Source organism: Heterodontus francisci, chromosome 4 (assembly GCF_036365525.1).
Source record: "Heterodontus francisci isolate sHetFra1 chromosome 4, sHetFra1.hap1, whole genome shotgun sequence".
NCBI lineage: Eukaryota > Metazoa > Chordata > Chondrichthyes > Heterodontiformes > Heterodontidae > Heterodontus > Heterodontus francisci.
Genome location: NC_090374.1, coordinates 193,698,753 through 193,712,342, shown reverse-complemented (window position 1 = coordinate 193,712,342; position 13,590 = coordinate 193,698,753). Strand labels below are relative to the sequence as shown.

The window sequence follows — 13,590 nt, the reverse complement described above, 5'->3', positions numbered from 1 at the left end:
GAGCTTCTTCAGTGTTGTTGGAGCTGCACTCATCCAGGCAAGTGGAGAGTATTCCATCACATTCCTGACTTGTGCCTTGTAGATGGTGGACAGGCTTTGGGGAGTCAGGATATGAATTACTTGCCACAGAATTCCCAGCATTTGATCTGCTTTTGTAGCCACGTTATTTATATGGCTGGTCCAGTTCAGTTTCTGATCAATGGTAACCCCCAAGATATTGATACTGAACCATGTGGGAGCAGCACAAAGAGTGGAGTGAGAGTTGTGAGCTGTAAACTAAGCTACAGCATAAAATATGGCACTTTGATTGCATTATAACAATGATGGTCAAAAGCTCTTCCTGTTACAAAGTTGTTATCCAGCCATATGTATGATACAATATGTGCATTAGTAAATCCACTAACACTGGATTGGAAGAGTTTCTAACCTTTGTTTTAAAGGGTGAGTGTGGAGACACTAGTTTAATCCAGCAATCCTAGCAGGGAGCATATCTCAACAATTTGCAGTCACATAGCCTTCCAGTTAAATGGACTAAAAAATCACAGCTTCGCTCCCTCCATTTCCCAAGATGCACTCACTGTGTGTCTTGCTCCCCACTGCAAGCCCCTTGTGACCACACAGGAGGAAGCCAAGCGTGATGCATAGCGAAGGAATCCAGTCTCTTTTTTTGGGTTTCCAGCACTGACGGAGTGTTTCTGTTTAGCTGTTAAATTGCAGCAGAATGTTGACCAAGTGTTTTAGTCTGCAGTGAAGGCACAGCACATTCTCCAAGCCAGCTTGATCAAGTCTTAATGCTGCATTGTAACCTCCAGCGCAATAAAAATAATTGGAGCAGAATAAGAAATAAATCCCACAGATGTACATTGGAAAAGTGCCAAGATGATGGCGGGATTGCACGAAGGCATCATTGTCTGATAAGTGAACACCTGCAACTGTGAAAAAAATAACAATCGCAATGCACTTGGCATGCATCTCACATTATCATTGGGGCTATAAAGCAGACTATAATATTTCAAATGGCTTACTTTTAAACTAACCATTTTCCATTGCCTGATCATGTGTGCAATAACCATTAAAATGTCATGAAAAATATTTTTTAAAAGCCTACATGATAATGCAATATCATAAAATCCTGAGAGACGATGCTGTCTGTTCACCTAAGGAACCATACCCCAACAAGAGTCTGTAGCTGAAGGAGGGTCAGGGAGGGTGGGGAGTGGGGGAGGGGGGAGATGACTATGCTGTCTGTTTAACTCTGGATTTGTGGCTTTCCTTCCTTAGTGCTCCTGGATGACACATCTTTGTCACGCTACTGAACAGCTCATTACCTCCAACTTTTAGAATTAACATGAATATTAAGTCAAATGTGTTGTTTCTGGGTTTCAAATGCTCAGTCATCCAAGTAGTTATCCTCATCTGATTTAAATGTATGCTTGTGATTTGCTATTTTTTAAAGAGTTTTTCCTTTTCCTCTTCTCATTGCTAAGGGTTCCTTGGAAGTCTTGGGCACTGATGTTGCACAAGAACATTTGGATAGGGAGCTTTGTCAGAGGCTTAATCGGTGAACGTATCACCTGGTGTGATGCTGATTCCAACAGCCCTGAATAACCCCTTGTTTGAACCTTGTTCTGAATTAGCTTGTCTCAGGTGAGGTCACAGTGGAGCCTTTGCAATTTGACTCGCTGTCCCTAAACTCAAATTAGAAAAGGTATCAGCAAACCTCCTGCTCCTGACTGGTAGACATTGTTTCCTGCTGGAAGTGGGTGATTGTGGCTGTCAGATCAGAGCAACATCAGGATGAGCTGTGATACTCCTCATGGTTAAACAGAATGCCAACGCTCTCGGCATGCTTACAATGAAGGACAATGTCCCAGCAGGTGTTCTCGCTTTTCGGAGACAAAAAAGAAAATTGAGGGGAAAAATTAAAAGATAATATTATATTCCAATGTGCTTCATGACAGAAATGGAAATCTATCCAGATGGTCAGCTGGTACATATCAGTATGGGAATGTGTGTGTCAGCAGAGAGCAGCAGCAAAGCTGTAAATCCATTACTTTTACAATGTGCAAATTGCACAATTTATTTGCTTATAAAAATCCAAAGCTATCATTGGATAGACAGTTTTGACCTTCTCAGGCAGCTAGCTGCAGACAATGATTTCTTGTGGCTAATAAATTCCAAAGAAATGTCTAAATTCAAATGCTAATAAAACTAGCATTGGTCTCCACTTTTTCTGTGATGCCAACATCATTCTATTCTGCCCTCTTTGTTGGTGGGCCATTCATTATTCTATAGCTCCAGCCTCTTTGATGGTTCAGCTGGTGGATGTATTCATCCACACAGCCCAGTTAAATTCCTCTTCGTATTCGGTTCGCTGGCCTTAATGCCCCTGGACAAGGAAGAGTTCCTGCTCCTAATCTGTTGTTGGAAGGTGTCCATGTGTCGATGGCAGGCGAAGGCACCAGCCAGTTTCGCTTGATTCCTCCTGAACAGTGGAGTAACCTGTCAACAGCAACTGCTGAGCCTCCAATATGAAGAATGACCACTTGGGCAAGGTACTGGGAGGCATCTGTCAGTGAATTTGCCTCATCATGAATCAATACAAAGGGGCAGGAGGGGGAAAAAATTGAACAGGACAAAGAATAAAGGCCAGTGACTATGGAGGAGACCATCGACCCACTTGACTTAGTGCTACAAAGCCCAGCTCTCTGTAGAGGTATGATTGATATCACTGGTTCCTCTGCAGTCCATTTTCTAACATTACCAGTGTTTGAGATTTTCATTCTGAAAACAGACATCTGTTACATTGTCCAAGACCTGAGCCAGTCACAAGTGATTTATTTCAGAGATTTGGAGGCATATTAGACATTCATAGCTGACATCTGGGTCCGAGTTCAACTTTAACGACCTGTCATGTTTTATTTCTAAATAAATCTACAGATTTGTTTACAATTAGTTCATGATTTATGACTTTGAGGTTTTTTAAAAATTCACGCATTCATGGCTCTGGCACCATGCAAGTGCTGTGCTGTACATCTGATATGTTTTGTGAGTCATTGGCACCAATAATCATGGATAGGTGTGATGGGTATGGCTGAGGCCGTAAAGAATAGACGATCTTGGCAAGGCTGGGGATGCGGAGATCCTGCCGACCTTAACGTCAGAGCTTCATTAACAATTTGTAGCTCCATTTCCCACCCAGCAACCAGTCAAATGGGTAGCTTGGCTGGGGGATGGGTGGCAACACCAGCGGCAGGAAGCTGCAGCCGGGAACCCTTGGGGATGGTCCCTGCAATCGGGAGGTCAGAGAGCCCTGGCAATTGGGAGGGGAGAGAGAGAGATTGGCAATCGGGGGTGGGGAAGGAGGCTACTGATCAGGAGTGGGAGGCTTCCTTTGAGGGGCCACAAGGAGTGCTGACAAAGGTACTTAAGTTGTACTGACAGCTCCCACCTCCGTTTCATTGCCTGGGAAACCTGCGCAGCAAGAGTCAATTTTAAATCGGTCTCTGAGTACACTGTGGAAGCCAGATTTAAATATGTTAATAAGGATCCCACCTCTCCACAGCAGCCCAGTTGGATGGCTGGATAACCACCGCCATTAAAAAAGCAGAGTGCACTGTGTAAAAAGATCACATTGCTCTTGTTTAGCTCTTTAGCCCATAATCGACTGTTAATATTGAACTATTGTCAATGCCATTTTGGTCACAAAGCGATTTGCAGAAATTAAATGGAGGCTCCCTTTGACTAATGGTGTGACATATTTTTACGAATGTAACCAACTGCATTATTTACAGTGGAGAAAGAAAATGTTGTCGAGGAGAATACTGAGATACAGACTACTAGGCTAGATGGGATTGAGGTTCACAAGGAGGAGGTGTTAGCAATTTTGGAAAGTGTGAAAATAGATAAGTCCCCTGGGCCAGATGGGATTTATCCTCGGATTCTCTGGGAAGCCAGGGAGGAGATTGCAGAGCCTTTGTCCTTGATCTTTATGTCGTCATTGTCGACAGGAATAGTGCCGGAAGACTGGAGGATAGCAAATGTTGTCCCCTTGTTCAAGAAGGGGAGTAGAGACAGCCCTGGTAATTATAGACCTGTGAGCCTTACTTCGGTTGTGGGTAAAATGTTGGAAAAGGTTATAAGAGATCGGATTTATAATCATCTTGAAAAGAATAAGTTCATTAGCGATAGTCAGCACGGTTTTGTGACGGGCAGGTCGTGCCTCACAAACCTTATTGAGTTTTTTGAGAAGGTGACCAAACAGGTGGATGAGGGTAAAGCAGTGGATGTGGTGTATATGGATTTCAGTAAGGCGTTTGATAAGGTTCCCCACGGTAGGCTATTGCAGAAAATACGGAAGTATGGGGTTGAAGGTGATTTAGAGCTTTGGATCAGAAATTGGCTAGCTGAAAGAAGACAGAGGGTGGTGGCTGATGGCAAATGTTCATCCTGGAGTTTAGTTACTAGTGGTGTACCGCAAGGATCTGTTTTGGGGCCACTGCTGTTTGTCATTTTTATAAATGACCTGGATGAGGGTGTAGAAGGGTGGGTTAGTAAATTTGCGGATGACACTAAGGTCAGTGGAGTTGTGGATAGTGCCGAAGGATGTTGTAGGTTACAGAGGGACATAGATAGGCTGCAGAGCTGGGCTGAGAGATGGCAAATGGAGTTTAATGCGGAAAAGTGTGAGGTGATTCACTTTGGAAGGAGTAACAGGAATGCGGAGTACTGGGCTAATGGGAAAATTTTTGGTAGTGTAGATGAGCAGAGAGATCTTGGTGTCCAGGTACATAAATCCTTGAAAGTTGCCATCCAGGTTAATAGGGCTGTTAGGAAGGCATATGGTGTGTTAGCTTTTATTAGTAGGGGGATCGAGTTTCGGAGCCACAAGGTCATGCTGCAGCTGTACAAAACTCTGGTGAGACCGCACCTGGAGTATTGCATGCAGTTCTGGTCACCGCATTTTAGGAAGGATGTGGAAGCTTTGGAAAGGGTGCAGAGGAGATTTACTAGGATGTTGCCTGGTATGGAGGGAAGGTCTTACGAGGAAAGGCTGAGGGACTTGAGGTTGTTTTCGTTAGAGAGAAGGAGGAGGAGAGGTGACTTAATAGAGACATATAAGATAATCAGAGGGTTAGATAGGGTGGATAGTGAGAGTCTTTTTCCTCGGATGGTGATGGCAAACACGAGGGGACATAGCTTTAAGTTGAGGGGTGATAGATGTAGGACAGATGTCAGAGGTAGTTTCTTTACTCAGAGAGTAGTAGGGGCGTGGAACGCCCTGCCTGCAACAGTAGTAGACTCGCCAACTTTAAGGGCATTTAAGTGGTCATTGGATAGACATATGGATGAAAATGGAATAGTGTAGGTCAGATGGTTTCACAGGTCGGCGCAACATCGAGGGCCGATGGGCGTGTACTGTGCTGTAATGTTCTAATATACAGGCACACTGAAGTTCAGTTTAGACCCTTAAGTTATGTAAGTGTAGCGTCATGCCAACTTGCTTTGTTAAATTATAATTTTCTTTACTCCACTGACTGGAGATCTTCTTTTTCAAAAAAATTCAGAAACGTAAGAGTAACAGATGAAGGATGATTTTGCTGGCAGCTTAGGATGGGCACCTAATTTACAATACTGTCTCCTACATTGCAAGGCCTGTGAGGCGGAAACGAAATGGCTGCTCATCCCAGCAAGAACCAAGACCCAGGAAGTTTAAAGGAACTACCTGTTCTTCTTAGTAAGAAGAGAAACACTGCTACCATGTTTGAATAACTGGGTGACTGTCATGTGACAAGCCCCTCCCCATCTGTGGTTTTAAGCTTGTGTTTTCTCTCGAGCAGCAAGAAGAAACTTCCTTTGACACGTGCAGACCCAAGTGGGGGGTCTCTCTCTCTCTCTCTCTCTCCATTCCAGCTGACAAACTTGGAATCCGGCTTATTGACTGACCACATTTGCACACTCTGGCTATAGTCAGAAACACCGTTGGAAGAAATTATCCACATCACTGTCTCCAAGAGACCCACCAAACCAGTCTTCAAACTAAAAGCCTCAGGAACACCGAATTCAGTTAGAAGCCAGCTGAATCACCAAACCCCAGAGACTGTATACGCCTGTTTTCCATGGAGTCTAACTCAACTAGTCTGCCTTTCCCCAATCTGTAACCTATTTGTGTGTGTGTGTAAACCGCTAGTGTGTGTGTGTGAGTGAAAGTTGGTGCATAGTTTGTTATTTTCGGTTTAGGTACAATAAAATTAACCTCTTTCTTTGTTAAACTCAAGAAAACCTGTCTGATTGGTTCTTGTTATGATCATAACAAGTAAGTAATAAAACACCTACTGAATTGTCCAGTGCATCCACTTTAAGAAAGAATTAAACCTGTTGTGGTCAAACAAGGAGAGAAAAAAGAGGGAAGACCTTTGACCCCCTCCTCACTTGACCATAATAGTGGTGATACCGTGGTTTGCATGGGATTGAGTCATTTATTGTTCCAAACCAGAAATACTACTGATGTTGGAAATAACCTGAAATAAAGACAGAAGATGCTGAAAATACTAAGCAGGTCTGGCAGCATCTGTGGAGAAGAGGCAGAGTTAACGTTTCAGGTCTGTAACCTTCCATCAGCACAGTTTTTCCAGCATCTTTTGTCTTTATTTCAGGTTATTTCCAGCATCAGTAGTATTTTGCTCTTCTATAAGTCTGTAATAGTGTTTTTCTCTACATGAGTCATCTAATATAATCCCACTCTCTTGCTCACTCCCCGTATATTCTTTAATATTCCTCTTTTCCAATTAACTATCTAATTCCACTGTTCAAGTATAGTCACTTTCTGTAATCAAGGAAATGTCGCAACCAATTCCTGCACAGCAAGATTTCACAAACAGCAATGAGATAATGACCAGATAACCTGCTTTAGTGATGTTAGTTGAGGGATAAATATTGGCCAAGAGACGAAGGAGAACGACCCTACTCTTGGTCAAGTGGTGCCATGAAATCTTTTATGTCCACCTGAGGGGGCAGATGGTTCTTGGTTTAACGTCTCATCTGAAAATGCATTGAAAGATTGCCGCTCCCCCCCACCCCCCCCCCCCCAAAAAAAAGAAACAAGAAGCCAAATGCTCAGTATTTTTTTTTAAAACCAAGTACAGACATTTTGGTTCACTAGCCCTTTTAATTTCAGGTTGGGAAATCTGGACGCACTGTTCAAAATGGCAGCTTCAGTGAACCATTGCCTACAGAGCAGTAAGATATTAATTGAGTGATGTAAAAGCCTCTGAAGCAAGTTTGGCCAACTTTTTACCCCACTACTATCCCATAACAGGTTGAATCTATAAGGGTTTACTGAATAACAGTTTTACAATGTAAAAGTCCAATTTCATTTCCGGTGAAATGTTTTTTTTTGAAGTGTGCTCATACCAGTGGTTAGATTTGCCACAGTTGAGCTCTGTTGTGTATGACCTTACAGAGCAGAGACCTATCATTGTGTTGAAGAATTCAGAATAACTGGAAAATGAGCCATGTTGTTAGATCACCTCAGCTTCAGATAATAGGCATTTTTTTTTGCAGTATTTTCAAACAAGGTTAGTGGTCAGGATGTGGAATTCAGTTGCTTTTAAAACCACTTAAGCTTTCTGTGGTATTCATTAAAGATGCATTTCTTGCTGGCAGAACGTCATCACTGACTGATTCGACTGCTTACAATGCCTAGGAATTAAAATCAAAACAAGTCACTTGTCAGTTTATAATTTTTTTTAAGAAATGAATCATTCTCTCAGAATATTGCTGTGCTTTCATCTGATCAACGATGTTAAAAAGCAACAGAGAAAAGGTTAAAATCTACAGATCTGTCACACACGACAAGCACGTTGCCATCAAAAAATACCCTGTGCTATTCATAGTAAGGCTTGCTCACTTGAAGCTTTCCTTCTTCTACTTACCATCTGTGATCTTCAGTAGACATGCTCACTCCTCCTTCAAGCTGCTTGCTCATGCTCCGGGTAGCACTTTGGCTGGGATGCCTCAGTAACTGTTTTCTGTTCCGCGTGCCCCACCTCCACAGGAAAGAACGGTGTGCCAATCAGCTTCGGTGTAATGTCCGAAGGTGAGAAGGAGCAATGGAATCTCCCAGAGGATGTATTCAATTCCTGCTTAATGATCCTTACATGAAATATGTGCAAAAGTGAGGAACAGTACCTGTCAAGCTCTGTGGGTGAGCTTTGCATGTTACGATGTCTAATTCAAACTAGGGAAAGGAACTCCTGTCACTACCGAGCCACCCATACTACAGGACGGCTCACTCCCATATTTGCCACTTTCCCAAAATCTGTGTATACATGTCCACAACCCATATAAGGGCACTAAATGTGTCTTTAATCTTAATTTGATCTGGAGTTCTACTGATACAAATGGAGTGCTAGCACTGAGATTGAGTTTATGGAGAACCATGAAGAATGCATTATATTTTATTCTTCTTTAGTTTCTGCCAAGAACAGAGATGTCAGCAGGTCTCTGTCCAAAATGCTAATGGCAGCAATTGACACAGTAGCCAAAGCAATTGAATTAACAGCATGGCTGCACTCCATACAGTCAATATGTGGATCAATAGTGCAAATAAATACCACTCATCATTTAGCAGGAGAAGTATGTGTACTTTATTGGGGATGGGGCGGGAGGAGAGTTGGGGCAAGATGTTGCTGGGAGGGGATGGTATGCAGGTTGAAGTATGGAAGGAAGCACCTGAGACTCTAATTCAGTTCTGAATAGCCCTCAAGCTCGCTGGCAGGACACTGCCATTTCAATCATTACAACAGTTATTACTGTCAATATGATAATGTGAAAGATGATTCTTGTCTGTTGTAACTATTGCAAGAATGGTTAGCTTCTAAATATTTTTTAAAGTTCTGGTCATTCCTGCTTAATTGTTCAATTTTAATGCTCATCACCCTCCTTGAACTGTGTGGCAAATCTGCTTATCATTATTACAGGGAAGGACTGGCCTTACACCCAGAGAGAATGCAGGATAATATCACACTGCCCACTGCCAGCAAGGTCTGACTGGTTGTTGTGGCTTTTCATATTATTACATCAACAGAATTAATTCTTGCACTGATAAAAATGGAAGTGATTTATTTTTTGGGATTGGAAGGTTGCTCAAAAGCAGGAGCTGTATGGGGGTCAATCCAGGATCTCTCCGTGGTTGTATCAGTCATCATTGTTTTCACAATGACCACGTTTCTGAACACTTTATATGATCTGCAATGGTAGATTGTGGCAGATAGTGTTATCATGACCTGTTGCTGAAGAATGTTCCTGTGCTGGGTAATCTTGAACAGGTCCAGTATCGTTACTGTGTTGTGAACGTTTTGAAAACTCTTAAGAACTTTTAAAAAGAAATAATATTCAGGTCGAGTAAATAGCCGAAGTATGTAAACAGCTCATGGGAGAGGGACACAGCTGGCACAGAGAGTTATCATGTTGTACTTTCATCCATGTTAACTGGGTTTTAATCCAGCTCAGACAAATGGTCCTCTTTGTGCTGGCTTGATGTGAAGTAAGTTGGGGCAGTCACAACTTGGTTCTTGCTGGACATGAGCCACCAGGTCAAAACTACTGTGAATTTAGTACCAATGGGCCAATCTTATTTAAGGACCCCATAAGGGTAGTTAATATAGGAAAGGTACATGCTTTCACCACTGTAGTAAGAAATGCTGTCCCATGTTCCTGCAGCGATATTCCTTATCTTGATATGTGCAAATGTTCACATACAAGTTTGACTTTAGACTGTCATTTGATCCAGCCTGGGTGGAAGAATAGAATCACTGCATGTTATTCTGTTTTTGGTTTATCTAAACTAAGAATGAAAGAAAATGTTATAAAGAAATGGGGTGTGAAGTGTGCCTTGTGGTCCAATACTTTATACTAATAAAAAAACAAAATACTGCAGATGCTGGAAATGTGAAATAAAAACAGAAAGTGCTGGAAATACTCAGCAGGTCAGGCAGCATCTGTGGAGAGAGAAGCAGAGTTAACATTTCAGGTCAGTGACCCTTCATCAGAACTGGCAAAGGTTAGAAAATAATTAGGTTTTAAGCAAGTGGGGGGCAGGGTTGGTGGGGAAGAGAACAAAAGGGAAGATGTGTGATAGGGCAGAGGGCAGGAGAGATTAAATAACAAAGCTCTCATGGGACAAAGGCAAAGAGCATGTTAATGCTTGTGGTGAAAAACAAAAGCATTAGTCCAGAGAGAGTGTGAATGGCAGAACAATGAGCAGCCAATGACAGCTTTGTTATTTAATCTCTCCTGTTCTCTGCCCTATCACACACCTTCCCTCTGTTCTCTACCCCCCCAGCATCCCCGCCCCCCCCCCCCCACCCCTTCACTTGCTTAAAACCTAATCCTTTTTTGACTTTTGCCAGTTTTGATGAAGGGTCACAGACCTGAAACATTAACTCTGCTTTTCTCTCTACAGACGCCGCCAGGCCTGCTGAATATTTCCAGCATGTTCTGTTTTTATTTCAATACTTTATACTGTTTGGTATCCTGCCTAAACAAGTAAAAGCCATTGAGGGACTGACGTGGGTTACAAAGACATCTTGAATTGTTTCTTGCAATGGGACTTGAGATACACTGAGTATTCCCTAGTTATCTGGAACATGCCTAATGCAGAATGAGTAACAAAAATATTGCATTGTAAAAGCATTAGTGAAAAAAGATGACATCACCCATTTTCCACGTAGCTGCAGTGGTGAGTCTCCAGTGTTCCTAATCATGATCATTTGCAGACAATGCTGTTTTTTTCATGATCCAAAGGTGAAATCTCTGATTAAGAATTTGATCAGAGTTTTACTTCATAACCTGTCCTAATTACCAGCATTACTGGATGTGCTTGAGTCAAATTGTAATTTTTGTCTAAGCCAAGTTCAAAGAAAAATGGGCACGTTTTGCTATTTTTCTTTGAGTCACTTGCCTAATATATCCACTTCTCCACAGTCAAAAATATACCCATCTGTAAGGATAAACTAAAATGCCATTAGAAGCCTTAGAGATAAATGGAGAGTGAGTGGAACACTATTTTTGTTGAAGTCTGATCCTTTAAAAAGAGTATTCTTTGATTTCCATCAGTGGGTGATTGAAAAGAGTGTAATGGATCAGTCACGGAGCAGCTTCACATTGAGCAACCTCCAGGGGACTACTTCACATGGCAGAAGTTTTATTTCATGGAATTTCTCTTGACTTCAGAGTGATAAAAGCGTTGCGCGGTTGAATTGAGCTACAGAAAATGAAGAGCATTGTGAACGTTCAGTAGATTTTATTGTGATAGGCATTTTGAAAATGTTCCACCAATAATGCAGAATAGCTGCACTGTGTTGCAAATTATGGCATACTTATTGGTAAAATATGAGAAATACTCACAAATGAGGTCAACGGCAGCTGACAAGTGGTTTACGATCAGCCTCGTGAGTGGAGATATTTCATTTATATCGCACTATTGCCTGTGACATTTGTATTTATGACCCACGGCACAAATAGCACTGTAGCTGAAGGAAATGAGTGGAAACCTTTTGACGATATAATTTTGCTATTCCTAATGTCATCATAAAATGTAAAGTGCATTGGATCATGTTTCATTTATTGTGAACAGGCTAAATGTGAATTTTCCCATCAGGGTCCTTGGTTCCTCCCCTTAAGGCACTGACACTTGTGAGCATTATTAATGAACCTAGAAAGTGAGTGTTATTGAGCCATACAGGGCATCACAACCAGGCCCAATACCATCTTCACCTGATATCCACAACAGGACTGATCACATAGCAATCAGAAAAGAAGGACGCATGAATGAACATGCATTGTTATAGCAACTTTCACATCCTCAGGATGTCCTAAAGCAGCTCACAGCCAATAATAAGTTCTACAGACTTACAAAAAAAATACGCTCGGCATTAAAGATCACATGGAATGCACTAATTACCATCTGATTTTGGAGATTTTGTTTCTTCTCCTGATTTTCAATAAGAAAAAGCGAATGGAAGCTGTCGGCACATCAATGTTTCCTTGGACTGACCTTTTGCAACAGTGGTGGGAAACGGGAGCAGGGTTTGTTTTTAGGCCAGAAATCCACCTCCGGTGGGAAGTTGACTTTTTGCAGGGTTGAGCCCTGAATTGATATGAGGTTTCCTGTCCACTTAGAGCAAGTGGGGATAGGAATGGATGCGGATCAGATGAAGTGGGGGACTAGACTCCCATGGTATCCATCACGGAGGCTGCTGGTTGTCCTGAGGTAGAGATCTGTGATTTGTGCCAAAAGCTTTTTTGTTTATTCATTCATGGGATGTAGGCATCACTGGCTAGGTCAGCATTTTTTGCTCATCCCTAATTGCCCTTGAGAAAGTGATGGTGAGCTGTCTTCTTGAACTGCTGCAGTCCTTGCAGTGTAGGTACACCAACAGTGCTGTGAGGAAGGGAGTTCCAGGATTTTGACCCAGTGACAGTGAAGGAATGGAGATATAGTTCCAAGTCAGGATGCTGTGTGACTTGGAGGGGAACTTGCAGGTGGTGGTGTTCCCATGTATTTGCTGCCCTTGTCCTTCTGTGTACGCAGGGTTGGAAGGTGCTGTCGAAGGAGCCTTGGTGAGTTGCTGCAGTGCATCTTGAAGATGGTACACACTATTGCCACTGTGTGTCAGTGGTGGAGGGAGTGAATGTTGAAGCTGGTAAATGAGGTGCCAATCAAGAGGGCTGCTTTGTCCAGGATGGTGTCGAGCTTCTTGAGATTTGTTGGAGCGACATTTATCCAGGCAAGTGGAGAGTATTCCACCACATTCCTGACTTATGCCTTGTAGATGGTGGACAGGCTTTGGAGAGTCAGGAGGTGAGTTAGTCGCCGCAGAATTCCCAGTCTCTGATCTGCTCTTGTACCCACAATATTTGTATGGCTACTCCAGTTCAGTTTCTGGTCAATGGTAGCCCCTAGGATGTTGATAGTGGGGGATTCAGAGATGGTAATGCCATTGAATGTTAAGGAAAGATGGTTAGATACTCTGTTGTTTGAGATGGTCATTGCCTGGCACTTGTGTGGCGTGAATGTTACTTGCCACTTAACAGCCCAAGCCTGAATGATGTCCAGGTCTTGCTGCATATGGACGTGGGCTGCTTCAGTATCTGAGGAGACATGAATGGTGCTGAACATTGTGCAATCATCCACAAACATCCCCACTTCTGACCTTATGATTGAAGGAAGGTCATTGATGAAGCAGCTGAAGATGGTTGGGCCTAGGACACTACCCTGAGGAACTCCTGCAGTGATGTCCTGGAGCTCAGATGATTGACCTCCAAAAACCACAACCATCTTCCTTTGTGCTAGGTATGATTCCAACCAGCCAAGAGTTTTCCCCCTGATTCCCATTGACTCCAGTTTTGCTAGGGCTCCTTGATGTCATACTCAGTCAATTGCTGCCTTGATGTCAAAGACAGTCACTCTCACCTCACCTCTTGAGTTCAGCTCTTTTGTGCATGTTTGGACCAAGGCTGTAATGAGGTCAGGAGCTGAGTGGCCCTGGCGGAACCCAAACTGAGCGTCAATGAGTAGGTTATTGC

At 42.7% G+C, this 13,590-nt stretch overlaps 1 protein-coding gene and 1 long non-coding RNA gene across 9 annotated transcripts in view; one reads left to right on the top strand and one right to left on the bottom strand.

The window, feature by feature from the left end:
* LOC137369468 (receptor-type tyrosine-protein phosphatase delta) overlaps positions 1–13,590 on the top strand; it is a 618,622-nt gene that overhangs the window by 337,956 nt on the left and 267,076 nt on the right. The window lies entirely within an intron of this gene.
* Positions 7,149–13,590, bottom strand: part of LOC137369470 (uncharacterized) — a 58,267-nt gene continuing 51,825 nt past the window's right edge. Inside the window, exon 3 of the long non-coding RNA XR_010974952.1 lies at positions 7,149–7,701. This is a non-coding gene — a long non-coding RNA (uncharacterized lncRNA). The remainder of the gene's footprint in view (positions 7,702–13,590) is intronic.